The sequence below is a fragment of the Eptatretus burgeri genome, chromosome 16, assembly GCF_056783735.1.
Source record: "Eptatretus burgeri isolate ZD-2024b chromosome 16, Ebu_testis_v1, whole genome shotgun sequence".
NCBI lineage: Eukaryota > Metazoa > Chordata > Myxini > Myxiniformes > Myxinidae > Eptatretus > Eptatretus burgeri.
In genome coordinates, this window is record NC_140976.1 from 61,568,158 (window position 1) to 61,593,203 (window position 25,046).

Here is a 25,046-nt window from a genome sequence, read left to right on the forward strand (position 1 = left end):
TGTGTCTGTGTCTGTGTCTGTGTCTGTGTCTGTGTGTGTGTGTCTGTGTGTGTCTGTGTGTGTGTGTGTGGTGTGTGTGTGTGTGTGTGTGTGTGTGTTTCAGAAGGTGGAACGGAGCCCTCACAGGTATCGAAGTATTGACATCCGGTTTCAGCAAGAGATCATGATGATCCTTCCTGTTGCTCCAAATTGGCAGATTATCCCTGGTACAATTTTTCCGCTCTGAGGATCTTTTCACTTCATCGTTGAGGTGACAGAACATCGGTTATTGATTTCTACTCACGACTAAAGATTGATGACTTCGTCTAGTTTGAGCGGTGTCCCTTAAGCTGTGAAGCTTGAGTGCGGCCGGTCAATAGTCACAAGTTCAAGAAGAAGCAAGAAATGGCGGATCACCGGTGGCCCAATTCGGCGTCGTGTCCACAAAATAATATGATCCACTCGCTGACTCGGATGTCATGAATGGCCGGTGCTCGTGAGATTAAGTTTCTCACCAAAAAGGATTGGATGATAGTAGTCCCGCGTTTGAAAGGAGTGAAAACCCACTGAAGATAGAGCCGTGATGTGGCACGTGGTACCCAGTTCCGTGCGTCAAGAGAGGAAAGCGTCGCTTAAGATAGGGCTATGATTGTGGTTTAACTTCAGTGAACTTTTGTTTAACTTCAGTGAACTTTTGTTTAACTTTAGTGAAACTGAAGTCTGTGAGTCCTTTCCACGACGGTGTAAATAGCGAGCTGCCAGGCAGGAAAAGCATCGTCACACTACCGGTGAAGCCTTCCTCCACACTAGTCTCCCGAGAACGAGGCACGAGAACCCGGTAGTTGCGTCGGCAACACGATTGGTTCGAAACCGGCTAAAATCCACACTTTCACGACTCTCTATTGGTTGGACAAATAAATGGTACAAAGCTCATGATGTAAAAGTACATGACAAGGTCTTGATATTGGATCATTTTCTTGATTTGCGTGTTATTTCGACCAAAATCACCGGGTACTGAACCCTAAATTAACAATGCCTTCTTTGTCCTTTTTGTATCTGAGTGCGTCGTCTGGTCACGGTGCTTTGTTTTCTATGTTCACACTTGATGGGGTTCATCAGGTCATGCGTGAGCATTATCTCTTTGTTTTCATCGATTGCTTTTGGTTCACGTTTCCATGGGTTTTGTGGAACGTGGACATTGAAATTTCTGCACCGATGCCAGTGGATAATTATTCCACAGACCTCGTTGTGCCTTTGTGTGCACACGTGTTCTGACATGAGTTTTTCACATCCTGATAGGAGGCGACTCGTGCTTTCTGTTTCTACAAAATCTACACCCGTCCGATTGCCTCAATCCGGCGATTTTCTTGAAGCCATCCGTGCAATGTCCTTGGTCTTGGGCATTGAAAAACAAGATACTAGGTTTGGACAAAAGCCGTGTTAAGGTGTTTAAATAGCTAATCATGGCATTTTTCCAAGGCTGTTTCTCACAACAAAAGTAATCACAACACTCATGATAATCGCATAATATTAATGTTATTGCAAAACAATGTTAATACTAATAATATCCCCTCCCCCCTCCTTTCCCAAGGGGTTTTTCCTCCTTGGACAAATGCCATGTTAACGTGTATAAATAGCTGATCGTGGGCATCCCTACCAGAAGTAAAATTATTATAAACCACTAACACAGATGATTACCTTTGTAAACGGTCGCTATTGTTGTTTAACACTGCACCCCGATTGTGACCATTATTTGATTGATAACTCTATGTTCCTCTATGGAGCCGGCGTACTCGTCGATAAACTATGTGTATCTATAAAAGATCTTTCTAGTTTTAACTTCCACCACCGAAGATGGACAGAGTTTATGTTTTCGCTCCTGTCTGTCCGTCTGTCCGTCTGTCTGTGAGCAGGATATCTCAAAAAGTGATGGACGGATTTGGACGTAACTTGGTGGTCACGTTGAGCGCATGACAAGGACAAATTCATTCGATTTTGATGAAGATCCGAATCCAGATACAACAATTAAAAAACAAAAATTTTTCAGTGATTCTTCACAATTGAGAGATAAGACCAAAAACGATGTATAACCATGATGTTTCAAAAAATTTGTGGACAGATTATGCCAAAACATGGTGGCTGATTTGGGTAGGTAACAAGAACAAGGCCATTAGATTTTGGTTCAGGTCCAGATCCAGATCTGGAACATCAGTTGGATACAAAACGTGAACTGGTCAGCCTGGTGGAGGTTCTCATGCTGTTATTCCCACTTAATCATTTGTCTCACAGTCTAGAATATATTTGATCAGATTTTCTGAAGTTGTTTTGTTCCTCGTTTCCAAGTTGATGCAGTGCCATGAGGTGGAGAAAGCAGGCCAGCTTTGTTGGCATTCATTCAAGAGAGAGGAATCAATGGAGGGTTAGAGCATTTGCAAATGAAGAACCCTGGATCTTTCAGCCAATGATGTAGGTTTGTTGTATAAACTAAAAGTGATCATTTTTTAAAAAAAAAAAAACCTTTTAAGCTAAAATGGATTCGTGGGCTGAAGGAGACATCATAAATGTTCAACAGATAATGGAAAAGCTGAGTTTCCATCATGGGACTTTGTGTTGTAGAAAAGTATAATTGGTGAATACTGCAGGGCTCGCAGGAGAGCCTTGAGGAATGCGTACCCACCTCTCAGCACTTTTCCCTGGCTTTGAATGTCAGCCGAGCTATAAACCGTCACCCCGATGCAGGACGATACATCAATGTGTGTGCCGGCTCGAGGATGGACATTAATGCGGCGTCTTGTCTGCGAGTTTCAGGTGTTCTTCACATCACCATGGTACTGACTAAGCTCCAAATATCCTGGACATAGTGGCTACTGGGAAGGCAATGGAAAAATCATCCCTTGCTCAGCAACTGCTGTCATGTTTGTCACTAGGTCTGGTGTGGGATGTGAACCTGCAGATTCCAAACCCGTCTTTTATCAACCTCGGTGGTGTAATCGTGAAAGCTTGGAGGTCGGTGGTTCGAACCCCAGCCGAATATTCGAAAGACTTTTAAAAATGTGACTTGCTGTTTCCTTGCTTGATGCTCAGCCTTTAAGAAAGGATAGGGCATGGACAAAGAAGCATAGGTTGGCAACCATTGTGCAGGCTTGATGGCCCAATGGCTTCTTCCTGCATTGAAATTTATTGTAAGGGAAGAGATATATGCTTTATATTATCCATCCATCCATCAGGACCATACTCTGTGCAGAGCGTCGGTGCTGCCAAAGCACTCTCCTTGGCTATTGGGCACAATCCTGGATGGGTCACCGCTCTGACACAGGATACCAGCAAGGTACTCATTACCTTCGCATTCTGCGAAAGGTTATGTATTGGTCTCCGTTTATTTATTTATTTGTTTATTTATTTATTTATTTATTTATTTATTTATTTGTGAATATGTGTGTGTGTTTGTTTGTTATTCGCATAACTCAGAAAGTATTAAACCAAATCGTTTGAAATTTGGTGGAATGATGAGTTATTATCCAAGGAAGATTTGATTAGATTTTGGGAGCGATCGGGTCAAAGGTCAAGGTCAAGATCACGGAAAGGTCAAATTCGTATTTTTACCATAGCGCGGTCAATTTTGATCTAATTGGCATGCAACCGATGCCAAAATGTTCAGAATTCATTGCCCAATCTTGTGATGGGCGACATGACACAATTACGTCATTACCCTTGTGAGCTGATGGGGGTCAAAGGTCAGTGGGGTCACGACCTTTCAAAATATTTTAAAAACCACAGTTTGCCATGGATGCTCGCTTTCCATCAACCATTCTTTTTTTCCAACTTCAGTGCCAACTCACCCCCCTCACCCCTCACTCTCACTCTCAAAGCAACCATCCCACTCTTCTCCCTCCAAGCCTCCCTCTCACCTCTCTCAAAAATCCCCCCCTCACCTTTCTCCCACCTTTCATCCCCCTCACTCTTCCTTCTCTAAGTTGCCCCCCCTCTCATCCACCAACCAGCCTCCCTCCACAGCCCTCACACCTCCATCTCTTCACTCCACCTCCTCAAATACTCAACTGCCATCTTCCTTGTCTCTTGTCCCCCTCTCTCCCAGCACCACAGAGCCTTTTCTCCTCCTCATTCGGCCCCCTCCCCTCGCTATTCTGCAATACCCTACACTCCTTCAGCAACCCTCCTTACCTCCCCCTCATCCCTCGTCCTACCCTCCCCGCCCCCTCCACCTCCTGCACCCAAAGCCTCCTCCCCTACCTCTTCATTAAAAGTGTGGACCTCAAATATCCGGGGCCTTCGCTCAAACCTTTCAGATCTTTCCATGCAGGTTGCCACTGACAAACCAGACATTATCTGCCTAACAGAAACTTTCCTCTCCCAAGACGTGTCTGACTCCCAAGTATCTCTCCCTGGTTACTCCCTCTTACTGTATGACAGACCTGAGCCTCGTCCTGGTGGAGGTGTTGCTCTCTTCATCAAAGACTCTATTCCTCACTCTCCCTGCACTGCTCTCACTCCCCCACCCCCAGGAATACCTCTGGCTTCGGCTTCCCCTCCACTCCCACCTCATGTTTATATGTGTACTGTACCGTCCACCGAACAGTGATGACTCCATCTACACCTCACTCTCCGAAAACATGGACCATCTTCTATCTTCTCATCCAAACTCTCTCTTCCTCTTATGTGGCGACTTCAATTGTCATCACGCCAGTTGGCTAGGTGTGGGTACCTCTCTCACCTGCCATGGGACATCAGCAAAAGCTTTCTGCGACTCATTGGGACTGACTCAATCGGTCAACTTCCCGACCCGGATCTCAACCAATGGTACTCCATCTCTTCTGGATCTGATTTTGACAAATTTCCCTGACAATATCTGCTGCTCTTCCTTCGCTCCAATTGGTTCTTCTGACCACGTCCTTGTTAAAGTGGACATCTCTCTGGCTGTTATCAGAGAACCACCTCACCGCCGTCGAGTCTGGCATTTCACTCAAGCCGACTGGCAGGGTCTCCGAGCAGCCATCAAACTTACAGACTGGTCTCCTATCACTACTTTCTCAAACATCAACTCATCCTGGGAATTCTTTCAAAGAAACTTGCTCTCCCTCATGCACAGATTTATCCCCTCTCGTGTTCAGTTGTCTTACCCTTCCTCCCGCCCTTGGTTTACTGAAGCTTGTGGCGAGGCAGTTGTCCTGAAACAACTTGCCTTTGCCTCATGGAAAGCAAACCCAACTGAGGGCAATCTCAGTTCTTTCCACAAAGCTCAGAACAAGTGTGTATCTACCCTCAGGAGAGCCAGAAAACAACATCTTTCTCATCTCAAGTCTGAACTCTCAAACCTCTCCCTCCTCAAAATCCTGGTGGCGTTTAATCAAATCTGTTTCTGGTGTATGTTCCCCCTCCATCCCCTCCCTTACCTCAAATGGCCGCACTGCTGATTCCACACGTGATAAAGCTGAATGTCTAAACTCGGTGTTTGCAGCTAAATCTTGTGTCCCAAACCCATCACTATCTCTACCCACTTTACCCAGTCGCACCCAACTGTCCCTGGACTCTGTATCCTTTTCTCCTGACAAGGTGGAGAGCTTGCTTTCAAACCTCGAGTCAGATTCTGCAACCGGTCCAAACGGCATCAGCCCACGTGTCCTCAAAGCCTGCTCTTCTGCTCTTGCTCACCCTCTCTCTGTTCTATTCACCCTCTCATTTTCACAAGGTCATCTGCCATCTGCTTGGAAATCTGCTAACATCACTGCCCTGCATAAAAAAGGTGCAAAAACAGATCCCTATAACTACAGACCAATCAGCCTTCTCCCAATCATCAGCAAGGTTATGGAATCCATCATCGCTTCAGACTTGAAATCCTTCCTCTTCTCCAATGACTTGATTTCCAATCATCAATTTGGTTTCAGACCAGGTCACTCTACCCTAGATATGCTGCTACTGCTCTCCCATCAATGGATGGAGGTCCTCAATGCCAGACAGGAAATCCGAGCCGTATCCCTGGACATATCACGTGCTTTTGACACAGTCTGGCACCCTGCCCTACTCACCAAACTCTCTTCCCATGGTATTCAAGGCCATCTCCACTCATGGCTCGCAGACTTCCTCTCCTGTTGCAGTCAACGTGTGGCCCTAAACGGAGTTCTTTCATCCCCTCTTCCTGTGCAGGCTGGAGTTCCTCAAGGTAGCGTTCTGGGCCGTGTTCTTTTTCTGGTTTTCATCAATGATCTCTCCGATTCTCTGGAAAATCCTCTATTTCTCTTTGCCGATGACTCCACCCTCTGCCGTACCATCTGTCATCCCTCAGACCGGCAAGCAGCAGCTTCTTCGCTCACTGCAGATCTGGATAAAATCACAAACTGGTCCAACACGTGGAACATGTCTTTCAATCCAGACAAATCTCACACTCTCACTATGTCTCTTCAAAAGGACCGTTTAGAAACCCCCCCCCCCCCATCCACTTTCTCAACAATCCTCTGGAAGAAGTCTTTTCTTTCAAGCTTCTGGGTCTCACTATCTGCCATGACCTTTCCTGGGAAAGTCACATTTCCAACCTCGCCTCAAAAGCCAGTCGCCGACTGGGAATCCTCCGTCGTGCAAAGTCCTTCCTCGGCCCTCTTGAGCTCCTGACCACTTACAAAGCTTTTGTCCGTAGCCTGATGGAGTACTGCTCTCCCCTCTGGGCTGGTGCTCCTGCCTCCCACCTTTCTCGGCTTCACGCTGTCGAAACCAGGGCTTTTAAGATCATCGGCATCTCCCGCAATGAAGCTGAGTCTTTGGGCCTCTCACTCAATCACCGCAGGTTGGTCGGTGGTCTTTCTGTCTTCTACCGACTCCTCTCCAGCCTTGCCCCCCTGCTCTCTCTGCGATTTGTCCCCACCACATTTCCACAGGGCGCTCAAGGTCCGCCAACAACCCCCTTCTGGTAAAACTACCAAAATCACGAATCACTGCTCATCTTCACTCTTTCATTCCTCTTTTTTCCCGCCTTTGGAATAAAGTTCCTCACTCTATTCTTTGCCGTTCTTCCCTCCAGGCTTTCAAAACAGCTGTTCACCACCACCTCTTATCTTCCCCCATCCAAATCCTCGATCTTTTCTACCCCCGATAATCCACCCAAGCCCACTTCCTTCAATTCTCCTGCTTTCCTTCCTGAAAGTCCCTTTAATGTCCATCTTCCCCTCGCCATGTTCCCCGTCCCATCCCCATCCCTCTCCCTTCCACAGTTCACCTAATGTGTCTGTTCCCCACTGTTTTGTCCCTTCCACTCCCGCCCCTCTTGTCTCATGCCTCCTTGCTGTGAGTTGTGTGTTAGCTCTCATACGAGCCTCGACCAAGGTATACAAAAAAAAAAAAAAAAAAAAAAAAATATGCGGTTTTTGTCATAACACGGTGAAATCAAAATCGATTTGCATGAAACCAACACCAAAATGTTCACTGTTCTGTTCCCCCCACTCTCATGCCAAGAACAAAAAAGTAGCGGAGGCGAAGGTATGCGTTCTACCGAGTGCCCATTCTAGTTGGGAGATGTATCTTGTTCAATGGTGGGGAAGGAAGATCGCGTAGGTTGACCGTTGGAGGTCACGTGCACCGATGCGCCAATAGGCAAGCTGGATTTGGCAGAAGTTTGCTTGAGGCTCAGCCCACACTGGTCATCGATAAAAAGGATAGGAGGACCGCCTTCCGGACGGTTGGTGATAGCTCCTCATTGACAGTTAGATACAGCTCCTGGAAGTTCCTGACTGCTGGTTGCAGCTCCTTACAGCTCCTGATTGTGTGTGTGTGTGTGTGTGTGTGTGTGTGTGTGTGTGTGTGTGTGTGTGTGTGTGTGTGTGTGTGTGTGTGTGTGTTTGTGTGTGTGTGTGTTCATAAAGCATCACATAATATTCTTTGCTACCCTCCCCCCACCTCACCTTTCCCTCTCTTTTTTTTCTCCCCCCACCCCTCCTCTTCCTCTTTCTTTTCCTCACCCCCCCTTCTCTCTCTATTTTCCTCCCTCTCTCTCTATCCCCTCCTCTCGCATCCTAATAAAGTGCAGAACTCTCCTCCCACATCTCTTTCTTTGTGTTTCTCTCTCTCTATCTTTCTCTTGCTCCCACCCACCCCCTCTTCTCTCATTCCCTCCCTCCCAGAGTGTAAAGCGACATGTGGTGAGGCGTTGCTCTCCCCCCTCCCCTCTTCCTTGCTTCCCCCTTTCTAAGCCTCCTCCCATCCCCACCTCCCTTATCACTCCCCAGCCCTCCTCCCTTCCTCTCCCTCCTCTCTCACCTCATCCTCCTTACTCTCCCCTGCCCCCCCTCTCTCTCCCATCCTCTGTCTCTCCTCGTCTCTGTCTCTCTCTGTCCCTGTCTCCCCCACCCCCTCTCCCCCACTCCCGCCTCCCCCTCTCCCCCCCTCTCTCCCTCCCCTTCTCTCCCCAATATTTCTTTCCCCCCCACCCTCTCTTGATATTCCCATGAGTGGAGCGATGGGTGAGATTTCTTCGTAATATAATATAATATATGTACCTGGTGTTGGCTTAAAGGTTAGGGTGTTGGGCTTGGGATCCTAGAATTTTGAGTTCAAATCCCATTCGGCTGTAAAATTAATACCAGGTGGGGTTGACTGCCTGTCATCCTTCTGAGGTCGGCAAAATGAGTGGTAACTAGAACAGGCACTCGAAGAGAGCATATACCTTCGCTGCCGCTACTGTTTTGTTCTTGGCATAAGAGTGTGGGGAACAGAATAAGGAGCATTTTGGTGCTGATTTCATACGAATCGGATAAGAATTGACTGCGTTATGATAAAAATATGCACATCTGCAAGGTCGTGACCCCCTGACCTTTGACCCCCAACCGCGAGTAAGGGCAATTACGTCATTGTGTCAAGTTGCATATCACAAGATTGAGCATTAAATTCTGAACATTTTGGCATTAGTTTCATGCAAATTGGATAAAAATTGACCGCGATATGGTAAAAAGACGATTTTGACCTTTTCATGACCTTGACCTTTGACCTGATTGCTCCCAAAATGTAATCAAATGGTCCTTGGCTAATACCCAATCATCCCACCAAATTTCATGCAATTCGGTTTAATACTTTTTAAGCTATGCGAATAACAAACAAATAAATAATCATTGGCATCTCCCACAAACATATTTTGGTACTGATTATAATGCCAGGATTTGGGACATTTTCTTTTAAAAACAAGGGTAATGACGTAATTGTGTCACTTCGCCCATCACAAGATTGGGCAATGAATTCTGAACATTTTGGCATCGGTTGCATGCCAATTAGATCAAAATTGACCGCGCTATGGTAAAAATACGAATTTGACCTTTCCGTGACCTTGACCTTGACCTTTGATCCGATCGCTCCCAAAATCTAATCAAATGTTCCTTGGATAATAACCCATCATCCCACCAAATTTCAAGCGATTTGGTTTAATACTTTCTGAGTTATGCGAATAACAAACAAACACACACACACACACATATTCACAAATAAATAAATAAATACACAGCGACCAATACATGAATAACCTGTCGCAGAATGCGAAGGTAATTAACACAGGCCTGGCTTACGACGCCATGTTCGGGGCACCAGCCGAATTCCAGGGAGCGGCCATTCGCTAGACTTACCGAGCGAAAACGTGAAGCGCTCATAAAACGTCAACAGCAATTATCATCTCAATGTTCAGCCTGACAAGAACAAGAGGAAGCCAGCGTCCATGGAGCTGTCGAGCGGGGGGGGGGGAGGGGCGTCAAGCGTTCATGGAGCTGTCGAGCGGGGGGCGTCAGCGTCCATGGAGCTGGCGAGCGGGGGGCGTCAAGCGTCCATGGAGCTGTCGAGCGGGGGGGGGGGGGAGGGGGCGTCAAGCGTCCATGGAGCTGGCGAGCGGGGGGGGGGGCGTCAAGCGTCCCTGGAGCTGGCGAGCGGGGGGGGGGGGGGAGCGTCAAGCGTCGATGGAAAAATGTGGATGTGAAACATCGATGAAAGAGAGGTGGGTGCCTCGTCGAAGGATTGGAAGGATTGTCAAAGAATGTGCGAATTGGTCAAATGAAAGTTTCTTCTTGTTTTTCGCAGTTGGAGTTGCTGCTCGGATCAATTCAGTTTTTATCAAACAATCAATCGCCAGATCACGGAAGGACGGCCAAGAGGTACGCACGCTCGCTCTGAGCTCTCTCTCTCTCTCGTCTGGGTTCGAAACTCGACCAAGCTGTAAACTAAACACACCACAAGAACTTCCATGCAGGCAGCCACCCCACTGAGGACTGCTCGCAAGCAGCCCAGAAAAGTTACGTGACCAAGACCAATTGACATGCACCGTGAGACTGCGTATGGCCCGCCGTGATAGGGTGAGCTGCTTCCTGCAGTCTGGTGAGAAAAAGCAATCAATGGCACCTAAGACATTGTGCTGGATGGACATTCACTGCTGCCCCCTTACTAATGTCTTCTTTTTCCTTGAGTTCCAGGTTCTGGGCAATGAGTAGTATAAATATTAGAATTGTATGTCGTTATTGTTGTGAGCCCACCTGTATGCACAACATATTAGGTTTATTATTTTTGGGGACATCTATTGAACTTTGAAATGTCACACTCAGGGGACCCGTAGATAAATTGTTTTCGAGGGGTACTACACCTACATGCCACATCATTGACTGTTGACTCGGGTCGATTCTAGTAAAAAAAAAAAAATGGGGGAAATGTTGCGGTTATGCGAAGCCGGCACTCCACCAAGGCGATGGCACCCAACATATAGCTGTTCCAAGACAGTTATTTCATTGGTATTCCTTCAGTTAGCCCTTCCATTATGTATGGTGGGTATATGGGACAAGATGCGTTGTGTTGAGCTTTTAGTTCGGTCTTTAATCCCATTCACTATTCTTTCATCGATTTCCACCAAGGCAATGGCACCCAACCAAGGGAACCTCCTTGCCACAACTACTATAACCACTTCAGCCTCACCACAACCACTTCAACCGCTCCCAACACTTCAACGTCCTTACCACGGACACCATAGCATTTCAACCACCTCACCACAACGGAGGACATCACAAAGCCTACAAGTTGGAACACATTGGCGTGTAGCTCGAAGCACAAGTATGTGCTGGGGTCTGTTCAACATCGCCTGGGTAGCCCCTGGCAATCCGCTGAATATCGACTCTCAATTCGAGCCCAGCGCACGTTTATGGCCGGGGAGCACTCCCAGAAACTCGTGCCCCATTTAATTCCAGAGCTCCATTACGTGGCCGAGTATGGGAGTAAATGAGGCCATTTCGGCTTTGGAGTCGGCTGGGGTGGGGCGACTTCCCAAGGAGGCATCTGCGCGCCAATAGGAGCGCTCGGAGATGCCTACAGGGCATTTTGATCTGCATTTTGGCTCCTCTTTCACCCAGGCTCTATAAATTAGCCGCATAAGAGCCAAGATTGCAGTCAGTCACCAAGCCTTTGAAGTCAGTCACCGAGCCTTTGCCGAGGAGTCACCGAGTCATTGCCGAGCAGTTGTCAGGTCATCGCCGAGTCATCGGCACTCTGCTTCAGCTTCGTTCCACAGCCAATCTTTGTTCTGCTCAATCTTCATTTACATTTACAGACTTTCGCACATGCCACGTTAAGCCATTATGTGGCACGTTCTGTCTCTCCCGTCTCGTCTCGAGTGCTGTGGATGCACAAATATTAAAAGAGAGCAACAACAGACTCACACTCCTTCACTCTTCCTCTTCTGCATCACACTTGAATCTCATTTACACCTCATTTTCACCTCTCACTCACACACCATAGACACCCCCAGTTTTTTTCCTCTCCTCCCCCCTCCTAAGTGACTGGGAAGCTTGGACCCGTCGGCCGCTCCAGGTATTGAAAGAGGTCGTAAACACCTCAACTGCCTCTCATTTTTCTTGCTCTCTATTTTCCTTGAGTGTGCGTCTGATGGTGCCTGTATTGTTTGCACAAGTGAAGAATGTGTAAGTTCTTGACATCGGTTTTGCTCTGCCCTGTGTGTTCTCTTTGTAAATGATCGCATTTATTTTGCTACACCTCATCAATCCTTGCTTTCTTCTGCTGTGCAGATTACTAAATAAAGCCTTTTATTGTTGTGCACATAACCTTTCCACGCCCTTACTTTATGAATAAATTGTCCTCATTATAAATGTACCTGTATCTTGCTCGCTCTGCCTTTTCCTTCATTGGTCCAGCGTAGTCCACACGTTAGTTTAGCCGAGAAGTTCTACCCAATTAATTGGCTCTTATTAGCCCTGCGTACTTAGCAGCTCTGCTCGGCTGCACCTGATATGGCAAGTTCCACGCAAGTCCGCATTGAGGACACGTAACCCCCCCCCCCCTTTCGTAAGATCGTCCACAAGTAAAGAAGGAAGAAGGCTGCATAAAACAACCACGAAAGGCCACACAAGGGAAGCCCTTTGCTGTTTCAAACCCTTCCCAGAGCTCCTCCACAGCTGTAAAGGCTGGAAGAGCATGGGAGGAGTTGATTAATTTATATAATCCTCGCCACCTGAATTAAATGATTAGGTGAGAGCTAATTGGTTATTCCCTCCATTCACGGGTGAGAGATGTGAGTGGGTCTTTGTGTTTCATTTATATGTTGATTGCTTTTGGACATTTGCATGTGGTACATACTTGGGAACCTTGTTGGGGTGCGTTTCTGTCTGTGCTGTCGCTGATGATTCGCCAATAAGCGATCAAGCCAGTCCGGCATCTGAAGGGGTGCATAACATTGGGATTCTCATGTGTGTACAATGTGTGAATGTCTTTATAGCTGTGGAGGAACTCTGGGAAGGGTTTGAAACAGCAAAAGGGCTTACCTTGGTTAGCCTTTCTTGGTTGCTTAATGCAGCTTTTTCGGCTGCAAGAGCACAAGAGCATGGGCGGAGTCAATTTACATTGAAATATATATATATATATATATATATATATATATATATATATATATATATATATATATATATATATATATATGTCAGTTCATACAAAGTGAATAATAAGTATATGACACATTTACCTATTTTGCTTGCCTCTTATTTTGCCAATGGCTAATACACAGTACCGTGTTTCAAATTTCCAACTATTTTCTGTCTCTTCAGCTGCATTAGGAGTCTTTGGCACAATGTTTACCGAAAGAGTTACTGACGTCATCTTGGGTACAATTTACAACATGAAAGCTCATTTATATGTGAATATAAATGAGAAAAAAATTTGAACAGACTCTTTGTACATCTGCAATCTGTTCAATAAGTGTCCGGCTCAGATAGACTTACCCGAAGTGCCGGGTGGTGCCCGGGAAGGCAATCGTGTCCTTTCGCTATAAATCGTGACCAATGCCCACTTGCTAACTCATTTCAATGCATGTGCCGAATCCCCGATTAAGAATTATTTATTGAACCTTCAACTGCAGTAACTTGTTGTCGTGAAATCCTTCCTCCGTAACGTGGCTCATCAGCACTGCTGTTTCCACCTTTGAATCGGTGACATTGCGTGGACACACCATTTCTCAAACATGTAAGTGGACAATTCACCTGAGTGTTTCTTTACGCAGGTGTTCCTTTCTTTTTAAGCCCCGATCAGGAGTAAACCCGTTTGGGGATTATATTTTGGGTGCTGTCAGTCTGTCCGTCTGGAGCCTATACTCAAAAATGATTGGATACAGTTAATTCGTATTCGGCAAATGTATCCAATAGTATCTGGACATGAGGCACATCGAATGATTTTGGGATCGGAGCCAAAAGTCATGGGACATGGAGGATTTTGTTGGAGGATTTTGTTTCAGGATTTTGGTGGTTTTGTTAAACTTTTACTGGAATGAATAGAAATATTTATTTATTTATATACACTTTTACCATTTCCACGACCAACACGCAACTTTGAAATATTTATTTATTTATATACACTTTTACCATTTCCACTACCAACACGCAACTTTGAAATATTTATTTATTATATACACTTTTACCATTTCCACTACCAACACACAACTTTGAAATATTTACTTATTATATACACTTTTACCATTTCCACTACCAACACGCAACTTTGAAATATTTATTTATTTATATACACTTTTACCATTTCCACGACCAACACGCAACTTTGAAATATTTATTTATTTATATACACTTTTACCATTTCCACTACCAACACGCAACTTTGAAATATTTATTTATTTATATACACTTTTACCATTTCCACTACCAACACGCAACTTTGAAATATTTATTTATTATATACACTTTTACCATTTCCACTACCAACACACAACTTTGAAATATTTATTTATTATATACACTTTTACCATTTCCACTACCAACACGCAACTTTGAAATATTTATTTATTTATATACACTTTTACCATTTCCACGACCAACACACAACTTTGAAATATTTATTTATTTATATACACTTTTACCATTTCCACTACCAACACACAACTTTGAAATATTTACTTATTATATACACTTTTACCATTTCCACTACCAACACGCAACTTTGAAATATTTATTTATTTATATACACTTTTACCATTTCCACGACCAACACGCAACTTTGAAATATTTATTTATTTATATACACTTTTACCATTTCCACTACCAACACGCAACTTTGAAATATTTATTTATTTATATACACTTTTACCATTTCCACTACCAACACGCAACTTTGAAATATTTATTTATTATATACACTTTTACCATTTCCACTACCAACACACAACTTTGAAATATTTATTTATTATATACACTTTTACCATTTCCACTACCAACACGCAACTTTGAAATATTTATTTATTTATATACACTTTTACCATTTCCACGACCAACACGCAACTTTGAAATATTTATTTATTTATATTCACTTTTACCATTTCCACTACCAACACACAACTTTGAAATATTTATTTATTATATACACTTTTACCATTTCCACTACCAACACTCAACTTTGAAATATTTATTTATTTATATACACTTTTACCATTTCCACTACCAACACGCAACTTTGAAATATTTATTTATTTATATACACTTTTACCACTTCCACGACCAACACGCAACTTTTAAATATTTATTTATTGATATACACTTTCACCATTTCCACTACCAACACGCAACTTTGAAATATTTATTTATTTATATACACTTTTACCATTTCCACGACCAACACGCAACTTTGAAATATTTATTTATTTATATTCACTTTTACCATTTCCACGACTAACACGCAACTTTGAAATATTTATTTATTTATATACACTTTTACCATTTCCACAACTAACACGCAACTTTGAAATATTTATTTATTTATATACACTTTTACCATTTCCACGACCAACACACAACTTTGAAATATTTATTTATTTATATACACTTTACCATTTCCACTACTAACACGCAACTTTGAAATATTTATTTATTTATATACACTTTTACCATTTCCACGACCAACACACAAATTTGAAATATTTATTTATTTATATACACTTTTACCATTTCCACTACCAACACACAACTTTGAAATATTTATTCATTTACATACACTTTACCAACAGCGCTCCCCACATTACCACATTGGATTATTAGATTTCGTAATTATATTGATGACTTCCGTCCTCTGTTTGTGTGTTTGTTTGTAGGCACGATAACTCAAGAGCGGAAGAAGCTACCAATATCAAATTATACCACGTGATTCACGAGGGTGATCGCGAGCGCTGATTAGATTTTGGTCAAAATCGGTCAAAGGTCAAGGTCACAGTGACGTCAAACATTCGATTTTTGATGGTTTGGTACAGAATCATCGGAGAAACTTCTGGTTTGCATCGCTACCTTCTCTCGAGACAGCTTTTATTAGACAAGGTCAGAGGTCAAGTTGACGATTTCGGAAGTACCAGTCTATGACTGCTTGTTTGTTACTTATGAAATCTAAAGATTTCGTAAGTATATTGATGACTTCCGTCCTCTGTTTGTGTGTGTGTTTGTGTGTGTGTTTGTGTGTTTGTTTGTAGGCACGATAACTCGAGAACGGAAGAAGCTACCAATGTCAAATTACACCACGTGATTCAGGAGGGTGATGGCGAGCGCTGATTAGATTTTGGTCAAAATCGGTCAAAGGTCAAGGTCACAGTGACGTCAAACATAATTCCGTAAATTCATGTGGAGAAATGGAGTATTTTTGCTTCGGTCGACGTTACGAGTTCGTTTTAACTTCGATTTTAATTTTGTCTTCGGTTTTTGCGATCGCTTAGGATGTTTAAAACTCGGTTGTAGAAATTCTGGTAAAAATCGGATGTTTTGGAGACGTTTTAACATTGTATAAAAAATATTTCACTCGCCGCGTCACGGCTCGTCACGTGGTGCAGCGCGCTCGAGCAGACGCGTCGTTGAGTCACGTAAAGGTTTTCCTTGTGCGCGCTGACGGTGTTTTCGATAAAGATGGTGTTTAAAAGTCATTTTTTATCCCAATAAAGGTTATCGTCGCATGCCTGACTCGCTAAGCTGTTGGATTATGTAAGGATTGTTGATGGATGGCCGAATATTACGGTTTTGTGACTTTGATAAAATAATATTAAACAATTGCGTGGAGAAATGGAGATTTTTGCTTCGGTCGACGTTACGAGTTCGTTTTAACTCTGATCGCAATTCTGTTTTCACTTTTGGTAATGGATAAGTTTGCTTAACACTCGGTTGTCGAAATTCTGGTAAAAATCGGATGTTTTATGAGATTTATGTCGGGTGTCGTATCTGAGGCTTAACTGAAGATTATGCTAATGAGGGGGATTGTAACACACGGCATTACGCGCTCGTTTTAAAGTCAATTTCAATCCTGTTTTCACTTTTGGTAATGGATAAGTTTGCTTAATACTCGGTTGTCGAAATTCTGGTAAAAATCGGATGTTTTATGAGATTTATGTCGGGTGTCGTATCTGAGGCTCAACTGAAGATTATGCTCATGAGGGGGATTGTAACACACGGCATTACGCGCTCGTTTTAAAGTCAATTTCAATCCTGTCTTCAATTTTGATAACGGTTCAGTATGCTTAACACTCGGTTGTCGAAATTCTGGTAAAAATCGGATGTTTTACGAGAGGTTTGGTACAAAATCATCATAGAAACTTCTGGTTTGCGTCGCTACCTTCTCGAGAGACAGCTTTTATTAGACAAGGTCAGAGGTCAAGTTGACAATTTCGTAAGTACCAGTCTATGACTGCTTGTTTGTTTGTTTGTGTACGGGATATCTCAAAAAGTTGTGGACGGATCTGGATGAAATTTTGTGGACAGGTTCGGTGTGTGACAAGGACAAACTGATTCGATCTTGGTGAAGAGCCGGATCCGGATCTGGATCTGATAATATTCAAGTGATTCTTCACAATTGAGAGAAAGGGCCAAAACGATCTAGTCCTGTAGAGCATGATATTTCAAAAATGTTGTGGGCCCGATATGTTCTCGTGGATCAGGAATGACATGGTGGAGGTATGCGCTCTACCGACTGCCCTTCTAGTTACTTAGCTTTTACCATTCAACCACTGGCATTCCACCTTGGTTTCTTTATTTATCTACACTTTACCAGCACCATCACCACCAACACACCACTTTGAATTATTTATTTATTCTCATTTTACCCTCTCCACTGCTTCTTCCTTTGTGTGCAGCACAAGACTGTGGGGTAGCATCGTTGGCTGAGGACGTGGCTGTTCCGCTGATGCAGTGGCCTCTGCAGATCAGGACTGCAAATTGGAATTATGTTGATGGTGCCAGCGATAACTCACCGACTCTTTTTGAAGGACATCATTCGATGTTTAACGTTCACTAATCAATGCCAGCAGACAGAATGCACAGTTAAACGTCCATCCGGATCTGTCTTTACGTATATTCAACATTCAGTGTCACCCCCTTTTGCCTTGTGAACTGCCTCAACTCCAACTACTCTCTCACCACTCCATCTTTTTTGTTGTTACCCTCGCCAGAGGAGAGGGTTTTGCATTTGAGTCCGCTTCTCTGTTTGTCTGTCTGTTTGTTTGTCCGCACAGAACGTGAGTATAGATTTTCTCTGCAACCGCTTGTCGGATTCACACAACATTTTCACCATAGGAGCGACGACTCATGTAAAATGTTTTAATGATAATTATGACGTTATAGGTCACATGGTGTGGCAGCCATGTTGGAAAATAGGAAAACCTTTGCACTTCTGTATCTCCGAAACCGCACCAAGGAAAAAAATTGAACCTTGGCACATGGCAAGTACTCCTCATGGGGAATGTCATTTTTTTATGATGTCATCAGTACCTTTGCCATGATGTCATAATTGCATATGTTGAATGCTACATCCGATCAGTATGAAAATTTTTTGAAGGTTATCTAGGGATAAATTGGTTGACAAGAAAAAATTGGTGACATCATAGCTCACATGGTTTGGAAGCCATATTGAATTTACCCTCAAACCTTCAACAATCTTTTTCTCCAGAATGGCTGAACAGATCGAGGGAAAAATTCACACACATGTTCCACAAGCCTTGGGGATACCAGTGTGTTCACGAATAATTGATAGGTTACATGGTCTGGCAGTCGTATTGGATTGAATGAGAATTAAAAAAAAAATTATTTCTCTTGGACCGCTTCATCGATAGACATGAATCTTTACAGTTATGATGCCGTGGTGAAGGGGAATATATTTTTAAAATTTCAACCTGATCAGATGCATGGTCTGGCAGCCAGCCAGAATGAATCTGGGTTAGTGTGTGTGTGTGTGTGTGTGTGTGTGTGTGTGTGTGTGTGTGTGTGTGTGTGTGTGTGTGTGTGTGTGTGTGTGTGTGTGTGTGTGTGTGTGTGTTAGCTCACCTGGAATGTAGTTCCAGGGATGGGATGGTGCATCATCTGTCGATCCGCCTGTCCACAAACACTTGCAACTTCTCTGAAATGACACACAATTTTGATGAAATTGGACCACAACCTTCACCACCCAGTCTGTGCCAATGTTTGTTCATGGCATTAAAAAAAATTGGGCCCTAAGGGGGTTTAGGGGGGGTTGTCCTCCAAAATAGATATTTGCTTTCTACTCAGAAACTACACAAACAATTCCGATGAAACTTGACCACAACCTTCATCACTGCGGAAGCAATTTTAGTCACCTCAAGACAGAAAAACTTTAGTTCAATACAAGCTGTTTATTCAATACAATAAAAGACACTCATGTGCACAGAAGGAAGGCCTCAACTTGCTACATCGTTGTAAGCTGAAGACTTAATTCTACATAGAATATTGAGTGTATATATACAGTTTTACCAGGGTATGTCCAGATAACAAATGGAACTTTCTGGACTTTAAAATTGCTACATATAAGGGTTTTTGGTTTGTTTTGAAGCTTGTTTACAGCCCTGAGAGGATGTACGGGGGGGAAAAGTAGTCATGTCTTGCTGCTGACGAAGATGATCAACGGATAGATAAGGTTTTACAAGGTTATTTACGACTAAATCAGCGAAATGTGTGTATTCTGCTCTTTACTAGTTTTCTCAACATATATTTATTAAATTTTTTTCAAAGCACTAAACTAAGTTAATTTGCATTACTATAAATTCCAATTCTTTATCAAAGCACTAAACGAAGTTAATTTGCATTTTTACATTATTATGAATTCAATTAATAATTCAGTTTACATGTCACCCATGATGTACGAAAGTTTGTTCACACTGTTTAAAATTTTGGGGTCTGAGGATGGGGGGGGGGTTGCCCCCAGAACAGGTATTTGCTATGACATTGGTTCATTAGTGCATTTTGCTGATTCTGTCCCACGTTGACTTCCTCCTCAGTATAATTATTCCAGCAGGTGAGCACCCAGGGGTATAGGGGTATTGTCACTCTTTGCTTTTTTGAATAAGAAGGCTCACTTGGCTGTGCCTGGATGGGTTTGAAGGTAGAGGAGTAGCAGCTGAAATGTGAATCCTATCCAGGTTCCTCCTGATGACTCGTCTTTGCTCTTCGCTTGTTTGGGTTCCTTCTGATGACTCCGATGCAGGACTGTATCGATTTGGTCTTCCATTTGATTTGAATTCAATTTATTTTAATCCCATTCTCAATTCAATTGAATAATAATAAGCATTATGGGTCAGGGTCAAGTGTCCAATCAAAGCGGGATGTCTTGGTACCCGGTCATCACTGCCAGCAGTTATAAAGTGAGAGTTCTAGTTATGTCTATTATTAATTACGTAACCCACCAGTACACAAACATCCCACAAAACAAGTCTTGGCGAGGGTCTGAAATCCGATGCTCTTTTGTTTGTTACTTACAAAATCGAGGATTCACAAGTACATTGGTTGGTCTGGTCTGTGATTGTCTGTCTGCTTGTTTGTCTGGATGTCAATCGTGTTAGGCCACAATTACAAACAGATATTCACCAAACTTCACCAAATGGTAGAGTTGATCAGAAGCAGGAAGTGTGGAATAAATAAAATTAATTATGCTCAGGTATTCTCAATTTTGCTACTGCTATTTTTAACAGTATAAAATAAGATATTACGATTGTACTGGAATCAAATCGACTGTGAGTAAAATCTCTTTTTACAGTCTTTTGACCTCCATAGTGATGTAGATAAGATACAAGCAAGATAAAATGGTATCTTACTAAATATTATGTGATATATATAAATATATATATATATATATATATATATATATTTATATATACATATTTATCTATTCATATCCAAATTGGTATTTCCAATGTTGAATGAAACTGCTCCGCTGCTAGCTACAGAGAAGAGGCGTCCTATTGTCTGGTGGTAATTGAATAACTCCTGGAAGGCGATTGCAACAGACGCCTTGTTGTCCAAGGACAATTATATGACAGCATAAAACGGAATGTCGTGTTTTGAGAATCTGGTTACTCAATGGTGAATGGAAGGTATGATCAAAGTAATGGGCTTGTGTCTCCATTCATTCGGCCTCTTCATATTTTGTCTTAACTTTGTTGTCACCCTCTCCTTCTCACGGCCGGCCTCATATTCCCATACTGCAAATCATGACCTGAGCGTGTCTATCCCCTCCTTCCCTCCCAAAGTGGCCATGTCTGCAGTTCTCTTCCTCACGCCTGCCGGCTACCCCTTCTACTCACCCTTGCTAGATGTTTCACTCTCCCATGTCTTTTGCTATCCAGAATAGTATCAAGGAATGTGCTCTGTGCATTTTGAGCAGAAAGAGGATCATGTTTGTTCTTTCTTGTCTCGTTATCCTTTTTCCCATGTGCATGTTTGTTGTTATTTGTAATTTGATGTGTGCTGTTAAGAAATGGTTTCAGACTCTGAAAGAGAAGAACTGAATTTCTTCCACAATTTGGCGACCGTGACTGCGTGACGATGCAATTTGCCTCGGTGAATGGAGATCGGTGGCGTGTAGTTGGAGAAGGGGGAAGGGCAGACACAAGACAACTTACTATAAAGTTGAAGGATTTCCTCCCTGAGGGGGAGCACTTGTAATTGCACTCCCTCCCTTCCCTGTACAGCTTGTCTCTCCACCAGTTGGTAAACTTGCTTCCGAATTACACAAATCCTCTATTTCTCTTTGCCGACGACTCCACCCTCTGCCGTACCATCTGTCATCCCTCAGACCGGCAAGCAGCAGCTTCTTCGCTCACTGCAGATCTGGATAAAATCACAAACTGGTCCAACACGTGGAACATGTCTTTCAATCCAGACAAATCTCACACTCTCACTATGTCTCTTCAAAAGGACCGTTTAGAAAACCCCCCCATCCACTTTCTCAACAATCCTCTGGAAGAAGTCTTTTCTTTCAAGCTTCTGGGTCTCACTATCTGCCATGACCTTTCCTGGGAAAGTCACATTTCCAACCTCGTCTCAAAAGCCAGTCGCCGACTGGGAATCCTCCATCGTGCAAAGTCCTTCCTCGGCCCTCTTGAGCTCCTGACCACTTACAAAGCTTTTGTCCGTAGCCTGATGGAGTACTGCTCTCCCCTCTGGGCTGGTGCTCCTGCCTCCCACCTTTCTCGGCTTCACGCTGTCGAAACCAGGGCATTTAAGATCATCGGCAACTCCCGCAATGAAGCTGAGTCTTTGGCCTCTCACTCAATCACCGCAGGTTGGTCGGTGGTCTTTCTGTCTTCTACTGACTCCTCTCCAGCCTTGCCCCCCCTGATCTCTCTGCGATTTGTCCCCACCACATTTCCACAGGGCGCTCAAGGTCCGCCAACAACCCCCTTCTGGTAAAACTACCAAAATCACGAATCAATGCTCATCTTCACTCTTTCATTCCTCTTTTTTCCCGCCTTTGGAATAAACTTCCTCACTCTATTCTTTCCCATTCTTCCCTCCAGGCTTTCAAAACAGCTGTTCACCACCACCTCTTATCTTCCCCCATCCAAATCCTCGATCTTTTCTACCCCCGATAATCCACCCAAGCCCACTTCCTTCAATTCCCCTGCTTTCCTTCCTGAAAGTCCCTGTAATGTCCATCTTCTCTTCGCCATGTTCCCCGTCCCATCCCCATCCCTCTCCCTTCCACAGTTCACCTAATGTGTCTGTTCCCCACTGTTTTGTCCCTTCCACTCCCGCCCCTCTTGTCTCATGCCTCCTTGCTGTGAGTTGTGTGTTAGCTCTCATACGAGCCTTGACCAAGGTATACAAAAAAAAAAAAAAATGAGTCTGACCCATTTGGTGTTCTCGGGGTTGTTGAAAAGATGCTGTGTTTCGGGCGGCCTCCCATTGGTTCCTGTGTTTTGGGTGGTGTCCCATTGGACCAAGAGGTGTTTTGGGCGGCATCCCATCGGGTGGCATCCCGGTTATTGTAAGGTTGGCCACCTTTTCTGATCAAACAGCCATTACGATTTTAAGGGTGGCCTCCTGTCCTGATCAAACAGAGCCACGGCGTGCACCCTCGACTTTGGTCTCGGTGCTACACTCAAAGGAATTTGGTGTCTTTACCTGAAGTAGGGGCATAATTTGGTATCTCTACCTGAAGAAGGGATATACTGTGATGTGGCTGTTCCATCTGAAGCTGGAACATGAACTGGCTCCTCTTACCTGAAGTTAGATAAATTGACTAAAGTATGAGATAAATTGTGGGGTTATTGTTTTCCACCTGAGATGGAGGGATAAAATTGACCAAATTTATTGTTTCACAACCAGGAGTTGGAGGTGACAGAATTGTGCATTTACTTACAACTGAATGTTGGAAGGATAGGGCTCTTGTGAATTTGTATATTGTGAACTGTGAAACTTATGGGAATGAATAAGTATGGAGAGTGGAGATGAGGATTGGTCATCACCGTACACTGTGAAGACTGAATAAAGAGATGTGCACATCTATCAGAGGAGTATGGTAATGTCAGATTCCTCACACTCCGTTCTAGTTTCAGCGTGTAAACAAAATAATGGGTTTATGGCTTGCATTGAAAGAGAGAGCCCTGGCATTATGGTGGTGTCTCTTTGGAGTGCGAGGCAAATGCCATTGAGAAGTGTTTTAAGACCAGATAGTGTATGTGAATTTGATGTCGGTCAACATCTGAATTAGAAGTGATTGTGGGCTTGATAAGGAACTGAAGATTACTATACGATGTCATAATCCTACTTGCATTAACGAGAATGTCTTGTTAGAAATGATGTTGCAACAACTAATGCGTGAAGACAAATGGACATTCATGAAATAAAATAAAATAATTAAGTACCCCAGAAAGACAGTTTGCGGACAGATTACCCACATAAACAGCCGGAGTTGTGCTTGGAATGAATCAATTGAATACAAACTTCAGACAGAGAGTTGAAGCAGCCTGTGTTTGAACTTTTCTGTTTGTGGTTTGGTGGCTGGCTGATGACATCGAGCAAAGAGATGTTTGTTGTGTATTGTTGATCCCTTCTGTTTGATGTTTAAGCATGAATACATGATCGTGATCAATACTGAAAATATCCCTCAGATATGGTGCATTGCTCCAAATGATGAACGAACGGAATGTTTGTGGAGTGGGGTTGATGGTGAGTGTGTTCCGTGTGAGAATCCCCACTTGTGCTCTGGTTAAGGTGTGGGAGTCAAAAATGGATCAAAGCCCGGGCTTTCTCACTGTTTGATAACTTTGTGTGCTATTTTTGGTTTCAACACTGTACGTTGCATACATAAGAAATGGATGGTCTCCGAGGAGCATCATTTGAATACCTGTTATAACAATAATAATAATAATAATAACTAGATGACCCGTGAACCCGTTGGGTTCCCATTGTGACAGCGGTTGATGAAAAAATCATTTCAAGAAGAAAAAAAAAGCTAGCTCCAGCGAACTATACCGCTGAGGTTGTTTGCATTGATCAAATTCACCCGGAGAGTACTTGACTGAATCGGGAATTGATTTTTTAATAATTTTTTTCATTGCCCAATTTGAACGAACTTAGTCTGTGTTTGAACGAGTCTGTGTTTGAACTATAAACAGGAATCTCTGTGTTTTGTAGGCAGGAAAAGACATAATGTGATTTGGATAGATGCTGAAGCAAGTGTCAAAGCTTTATTTCTGAAAAGGAAAAGGAGTTAGTGCACTCAGACACACCGTGGAGTGGTTATATGTGTTGATGTCATTTGGAAGAGCCATTGGGATCTTGGAAACACCAGAGAGCCTTGGTTTGTAAATAGCAATGCTGATTTATTGTGAAATGACAATTGTGAATGTAAAATATATTCTGAACGGGGGTCCATATAGTGGACTGGCTATCATCGGCATTATGAGACAAAATTAATTAAAATAGTGCTTTGCTCAGGATTTTAATATGATGAAAAGTGGGAAATTGCCTCCAATTGCTCAGCCCAGTAAGCTGAGGTCTTAATTTGTATTAATACGAGCCTCCTTGCAATCTGTGTTTAAGAATTGACAATGTTCTTGCTTCACAAGCTGCTGTTAGTACTGCGAGAAGAGATTTATGGGTACTAAAACCCCCATTCAATTCATATACAGATTCAAAGGGGGGATGGGGAGTAATGCCCCCCAGCCCCAAATGGTGTTCATTTTCCTTCAGTAGTCTGCCCTCCACAAGGAATTCCACATCGCTGCTTTAAACATTTTATTAAAACCAGTTATAAACTGTCATCTTGGTGTTTAG

The 25,046-nt window shown here is 43.3% G+C and overlaps 1 long non-coding RNA gene across 1 annotated transcript; it reads left to right on the top strand.

Moving 5' to 3' along the window:
- The first annotated feature begins 13,188 nt into the window (after window positions 1-13,188).
- LOC147011174 (uncharacterized) lies at window positions 13,189-19,614 on the top strand. Its single transcript, XR_015052411.1, has 3 exons — window positions 13,189-13,470; window positions 15,599-15,818; window positions 17,612-19,614. It is a non-coding gene; the product is annotated as an uncharacterized LOC147011174 (long non-coding RNA).
- Window positions 19,615-25,046: the final 5,432 nt, after the last annotated feature.